This window comes from Cibotium barometz, chromosome 48 (genome assembly GCF_041138505.1).
Source record: "Cibotium barometz isolate CiBa-2024 chromosome 48, ASM4113850v1, whole genome shotgun sequence".
NCBI classification, from domain to species: domain Eukaryota; kingdom Viridiplantae; phylum Streptophyta; class Polypodiopsida; order Cyatheales; family Cibotiaceae; genus Cibotium; species Cibotium barometz.
Genome location: NC_141093.1, coordinates 2,777,726 through 2,785,579, shown reverse-complemented (window position 1 = coordinate 2,785,579; position 7,854 = coordinate 2,777,726).

The window sequence follows — 7,854 nt, the reverse complement described above, 5'->3', positions numbered from 1 at the left end:
ACAGGTTTAGCTCTCGCCCACTTTGCGCTACACGGGCTCTAGCTAGCCACACAGAATATTCTGCAGATCGTGCCTCCCGCTGCTTCCTTCTCCAGCCCTGCTTCTTCTCGTGCAGAGATCATCTCTAGATGCTATTTCTCATTATTACTGTTGCAGCCGTTTTCGACTTGTTGTAGGTGGCTGTAATGCTCCCGTCCTTCTACTACAGATCTACAGGATAGTTGCTACGGCTTGTTGTTGCGGAACATGACTCTTTGCTCTGTTGTCTTGTTGCACCTCATTTTAATGGTGCCGGTGCTGCCCAACGATTGTCTACTGCCCACGGTTGTCTCTGCTGCTCTAGGTTACTCTTCTATGAGTGGCTCTTCTGCCCTCTGCGTTTTGTGTCGACGCTGCTGTTGCAGTTCTTCTAGATCACGCTGCTTGCAGTTCTTCCTCCACGAGCTAGCCGGTGTGATGCCTACTTTCACCTCTTTCAACTCGCACTCAGCAAGTCAACTTGATTCAAGGCTGTGTTGCTCTCCGCCTGCTTTGCTATGATCTACAGTGCCTTGGTCACTTTCTTGCTTACACGTCGCACATGACCTCCATTAACACGAAGCACATGTAGCTCTTCGCCACCACTCCACGCACACACGGTGGTGGTATTACCTTATCCACCCTCGAATGTTGCCCATAGACCGTTGGCTCACATACCTTTGGTTGATAATCAAAGGCATGCCATGCTGCGACACTGAGCCTACTCGAAATTCCTGCCTCTTTTGAAGTATATGATGTTGCTCATGTGAGAAGCAGTAACTGCAACGCCTTGAGCAGTTGCTATTTGAGTGTCTGTGATGCAGAGAGCATTAAGATGCAAGTGTTCCTCTAGGTTGAAATAAAAAGAAACCCTAATTTCATACTAACGAGGCACATAAATAGAGATTTAAGGGAAAAACTAATCCTACCATAACTAAGCCATCCATGGCTCTGATACCATGTTACAAAACATGGATCTAGGCCAAGTTATGGAGGATCAAAGCACATGATTAATATCATGGTAGAGAGAATATACTAATCAAATTTGGGTTTATAAGAGCTTAAGAGATGGCACATTGATCAAGACTCAAAGAAAAACCACTCCATAATCTCATTGCAATAATCAAGTTTCATACACCCATGTGCAACCTTGTGGTTTTCACATGTCACCTTTTGACCATTGACTTCACCTTTTAAAAGTGACCATACAAATCAACCTTTGATATTAGACCCTTAGTCTATTCCTTTTTCTAATGTGCATGCTTCTTCTCTGGTTCATGTGACTCACTCCCTATGTCTTCTTTGTGCTCTTTGGCGCCATATATCTTAACAGACATTGGGTTCTGGACATCACACTTAGCATTCCGAAGAACCCTAAAAATGCTTCAATCACACTGTAACTTCTATCGACATGAGTTCAGTGTAACCAAGTCTTTCGACCTAGGTAAAAGTTCTGAGGACATAACCTACATCAAGTAGGGGGGATGTTAATCTCATCTTGGATTAACAAAGATGCTCCTCCATTTGAGGACATTAATAAGTGTTATGTAAAGGCACTGTAAAGATTTTACATTATGAGATACTGGCCAGCCAAGGCTTTAGTTAGTAAGTTTTGAGCGCCCAAGTATGAATAAGGACCAGTTGTATATAAAAGGCATTTTCTCATAATGGAAACACACAATCCCCCTTTGTGCTATGAGAGCTCTTTCTTTTTCTTGTGGGAGAGTGTACTCTAGTGCATGTTCCTCTTCTACGCATGTGTGTGCGGCGAGAGTGAGAGGAAGATTGCCTTGTATTATGGTGTGAGCGACTACATGGTGACAACGTGGAGGTAGAGATTGGAGGAGTGGAGCTTCCAAAAGCGAGCTTGGAGAGCCTCAAGAGACGTGAGCTTGAAGCATTGGTGAGTACCTAACAATAGTTGTTTTCTATTTCTTCTTCTAACTGTGGATGTGTGGAGTTCCCTCTTGGGAGATGTGATAGCCCATAACAATAATGCACCTCAATGTGAGCCCATAACAATAATGCACCTCAATATGCTTTATCCTAGCATGGTATATAGGGTTATTGGCCTTCTGTATGCTACTCAATAGCCTTTGAAACCAAGCTACCTCTCCATAGAAGAGCCCTTATACTCTGCCTTTGTAGCAAATGTTAATGGTGGTGGATGTTTCTTGTTTCTCCAACTCACAGTAGTACTCCTAAAACAAAACATAAAACCACTCGTAGATCTCATGTTTACAACACTACCAACCCAATCAGCATCTATGTACCCATGTAGTTGTATCTCTGTGCCAGCCTCATAGAAACGCCCATGAAGCCATTGGTAGATCTCATGTCTGTGACACTACCAACCCAATTAGTATCTGTGTACCCATTAGCTATATCTCTGTGCCTACTGATCCATTTGAGTTATGCTTGACCTTATACACCCACTTATATCTAATTGCCTTCTTTTCTTTAGGTGAAGGTACTAACTTCCATGTTGCCATCTCCTCATCCATGGCATCATCCCATTTTTTATTTTCCAAGTGCCTACTCAAAACAAGTTAGCTCCAACTCTTGTAAGCATAATGATATTCATCATATCTCAACCTATCAACATGATATCTAATCCTTATAAACCTACATACACCTGGATCACTGCCAGGTGTCTTTAAAACAGCCTTGGTTCTCCTTACACTAGAAGTAACCACACACAAAGTGCCAAGCTTCTCATCAAGGCTCTACTTAGAACCCACTAGAGTCACTATCCATATATGAGTGACCTGCTGACAGATCGGGCATAAAAGGTTCATCTACCTTTTCCTTCTCTTTGGATGATACGTGTACCTACATCTATTCTCAACTTGTCTGACCATTGCTAGAGAACTCTCTAGGTCCACTAAGTACCTGTGATTGCTATCTACTCTACATATGAAGTAACATCATTACTTCTTACATCTGTATCTTTTGTTACCTTCACTGCTGGTGCATACCAATTACTCATCTCATAAAAGGTAACATCTTTACTTACTCGCATCTTAGGAGTGTTAGGGTTATAACATCTATAACCTTTCTACTCCAAAGCATAACCAATGAAGATGCATTTCTATAACATCTCATGAGAGTGGCAGGGTTATAACATCTATAACCTTTTTATTCCAAAGCATAACTAATGAAGATGCATTTCTTTACCTTTAGATCCACTTCATCGTCGAGAACATGCACATATGCAATACATCCAAACACTTTCAAGTGAGACACATCTAGTTTTATGCCCCTAGACTTTTGTTCATGCGTCATAGCATGAACAACTACAATGGGATCCTATTCATAATATGTAAACAACAGTTATGATATTGCTACTTTTGCAAAAAAAATAATTTGGCATATTCTTTTTAGACATTAAGGCATGTGCTACTTTTGCAATTTTCCTTTCTATAACACCATTCTATTGCAAAGTGTACCTATATCATGTATTAGTTTTCTCAAAAAATCATTAAACTCATTGGAGAAATACTCTCCCCCACTATCTAATCTCAGGCATTTTATTTGCATGCCTTTTTTCTTCTTAACCAAGGCTTTAAATCTCTTAAAGTAAGAAAATACCTAACTTTTCTCCTTCATGAAATAAACCCACATTTTTCTAGTGTAATCATTAATGAATGCAATATAATACTTGTAACTTGTAATTGTTATAGTCTTGGTTGGTTTTCCATACATCCAAATGTATAATATACAAATCCAAGGGCCTTTCTCACTGACATGCTTTTCATGTGGGAAAGCATGGTTGGCTTGCTTTTACTAAACTTCATATACTTTATGCATACCATCAATCTTAAACTTCAGCAAACTTGCAACAATATTTTGGTCTTGCATAGACTTTAGCTGCTATATACTTACATGACCAATGCGCTTGTGCCATATGTCAATATCTTCAATAATAATATTTGGTCCTGCATAGACTTCAGTCTCGTTGTATATTCACATGGCCAATGCACTTATATCATATGTCAGTATCTGCAATGACACCTATCCTATGCATAAACATGGCTTCACCTTAAGCTTGTTCATATCCTACCATTTCTGTTACACCCTTTGCAACCAAGCGGCACTGATTTTTTGAAGTCTTCCATAAAATATCCTTGAGGATTGAGCCTCACTTTTGTAGAGCCTACTTAACCATCTATCCAATAGAAACTAGGTTCTTTCTAATATTTAAAACATGAAGTACATCTATGAAGTACTTTATTTTACCATCCTAGATAGACAAAAACACCCAACATGCGCAATGGGGTGCACATTATCATCACCTGTTTCTACATAATCTACTTTTTTTTATTTTTTGCATGACTCTAAACTACTTGCCATAAACTAATCATGTGGGTAGAGGTACCATAATCCATATACCAAATATCTCCTAATCCTGGCACATCTCCTATTATTGTGGAACTGAGCATGTGTATTGCATCACAAAGAATTTCTCACTTCTATCATCACCTATTTACTTGATGATGCGTAGTTACCTTGCTAAAACTTTTCAATTTTGGTATCATTCTACTTTTTATAAAATACAAACATTTTGATTGAAAAACATAGAAAGAAAGAGACACACACATATCTTATGATTGAGAGCACATGCTTGTGGAAGAGCAATGTAGGAAGAAGATGAATGAGATAAAGGAAGAGCAAGGTAGGTAGGTCATACAATGAGACGTAATATAATGCATTGCAACTCGAGTGGATGAATCCAAAATTTTCCCTAGTTAACATGGCTATCTGCGTGACTATTTGTGTGGCACAACAACATTGATAGTTGCATATATAGCCGTGCATACAGTTGTGAAATAACCACTTCATGCTAAATGCCACCACTATCACTAGGAGAAGCTAGAGGGTTGGAGGGAAAAGTTACGCTCCCCCTTGAGATAGAGTTATTGTAGTCTCACCAGGGAAACTTCTTCTCAATTGAGACCACCTCCACTAGATTAGCTGGGGGTGGATATAGGAGAACCGGCTTCGAAAAATCTCTGATAAAGTAAGGTCATAAGATTTTGGGAAATGTTGGCAAGTATTCCCCCTCTGGTAAAGAACATTGGCTTTGGTAGTGACCACTTTGGAAAACAACGGTAATAAATGAGCGGCCTATGTGGAGGAGGATTACTTAGGGGCCTTCGGTAGTTATTGTAGTTGTTTCTTGGCAAGACGGCACACCTTCGTATTGTATTTGGAGGGAGTTGAGGCAAAGTGGTAGCATACACACCACCGGAGCAACTCTCAAAGCTTGGTATAGGTGGTGAGTATTTCACAACTAGTTGGGGAGCTTGGTAAGCTGGAGCTTAGGTGTAGGTGGGGTACAAGGCTACTGGGATGGCTTCTTGAGGGTAGGTGGTGTAAGGGACTGGGGTGTCTGCATAGGAGGATATTGCATTTACACTTGATGGGTAGGGACATGGTCATAAGTCAAGGTTTTCACTTGAGGAGAGGGAGTGGTAACATGGTAGTATACTGCACTTGCACCCTAATGGGTAGGGGCCTGGGCATAAGTCAAGGTTTGCACTTGAGGATAGAGAGTAGCAACATGGGAGGGCTGTGAGGTACAGCTTGAGGCACCCCATATTAGGAGGGAATCGGTGCCAGTGCATATTGGACTGCTTGTGGAAGAGAATATGACACAAGATGGGCTGGTGGGGATTGGTGGTGATGGGTGTGGGGGCAGCTACTATGGCAAATTGAGTAGAAGGGGAAGGAATACTCGGTTGTTACTATTTCTTAACCATCCTCTTCAAATAGTAGCATTCTTTGTCCTTATAGCCCCCCTTCTAATAGAAGGAATAATATTTCTTAGAAGGGAAATCACTTAGAAGATGGCCATGGGAGTGACACAGAGAACACCATGCTCTCAATTTGGTCTCCTTTATCTTTAAATCCTCAATCTCCTTCCTAAGTGTTGCCCCACTACCACATTCTCTTGTTGAGATCTTCTGATGTCTTCAAGCTCTTTCTTCAGCCCTTTGTGAGCTCGTCCAAGGATGAGGAAGTGGATATATTGAGGCCATAGTCGGTGTGTGAGAGGCACAAGGATGAAGTTTATGATGAAGCTGGCACCAATGATGGCACTGTGCATGAAGTTGACGATAATAGCATTGGGATGACAAGAGGCCATGACATGCTCCTCTCTACCATTACACAAGCATTATCTAGTTGGGTTATTGCCTTATCCTGGAACTCTTGAGGAAAGGTATCTCTTAATTTTAAAGAAGTATGAGCAGGGAGAGCCCAAAGAACCCATTGGCTTAGCATGCAATCTCTATGACCTTGGGAAAGTTAAGACATAATAACTTTGGCTCATGTGATAAACTAAGAAATGGGTCCCCGACCTACATGTGATGGTAAGTTTTATAAGAATATAGCACATTGGAAGATAGATAGTAAAACAAAGTGTAATAGACAATGCAATAGATAGAGAATGGAGATAATTTAAAATTTTGAGAGATACAATGTGATGGTGTTTCCACCCATGCGAGTCCACCCGTGCACTCTTAAGTAGATCTTAGATGGCAATCTAAACAGACTCTAGATTAAGGATGTACTAAGTGTAGAGGGTGTGGATACTCACAAGCATTAGATACCTTATCTTGTGATAACTATATCTATATATAGTGCTATAAGTGGTGTGGTAGGTGTGTATACAACATGAGTGGTTATGCATCATAAACATGGTCACCACTTGACCACCATACACTAATAATGAATTGGGCCGAGGGCTCCTGCCCTTGGACCCCCCATCCGGGCTGATTCCCTGGGCCCCTGCTAATGCTCAAACCCCTAACCACATCTCCTTACCATAAAAAATTGTCACAATATAAATCCCATTGGTGTCTAAGCTGGGGTTCCCACCACCATAGAATGGCTTCTCCTTATAATGGGGGCCTTTACAAATGTGCACTAAACATCGATGTGAGATACATGCTAAGAGGCATGCATTTAGTGTATACTAACACCACCCTCAATGTCTACTTGAAGACAAATTATGTTCTTGGCCCAATGCTAAGTCGATGAAGATGCGCAACAAGTGAGTTGGTCCTTCTTGGCCCAACGCCAGGCCGATGAAGATGCCCAGTGAGTTGGTACTTCTTAAGATGCTTGGTGAAGATGGCATGCACATAATTCAGGTCCATAAAACAGTACTCCAGCTCCACTATCTCATCCTCACACATAATGATACTGAATCTTGATGTTCTTTGTTTGAGTATGAAACACACGGTTCTTGTCAATAGCCATGCAACTCTGGTTATTGCATTGCAAGGCTATAGCCCCACTAATCTGAGAAACACAGGGTTCTTGTCAATAGCCATCCAACTCTGGTTATTGCATTGCAAGGCTATAGCCCCACTAATCTGAACTTCTATGTCCCCACTAAAATCCTCCTCAGCCATATTGCTTCTTCACAAGTAGAAATAAAGCAAGCTACCTTGTATTGAGTTTCTGTAGAAGAAAGTGTGCCTTCTTGGTCCAAGAGAGAAAGCACCATAACCAAACAAAAAAATAAATTTTTTCAATGAGGCATAACATCATATTCATTTTAGAGAAGACAAAAATCATAAAAAACCATAAAATGAATAGAAAAAGAGAGAATTTCTAACTTACAAAGGGATTTGAGAGCTTTCCTTTGGCTTGATGGTTTGAGGGATCTACTCTTGTTTGAAACAAGAGTGGCCACCAATCTTTAGAAGAGGGAAGGTCAAAAACTAATGAATTATGAGTAAATTCACAGTTTTTGGCTCTTGGGAGAAGTAGGGTGACAGTGCAAAAAACACTATTCAACTTTAACAAAGGGGAAGGCTTCTATTT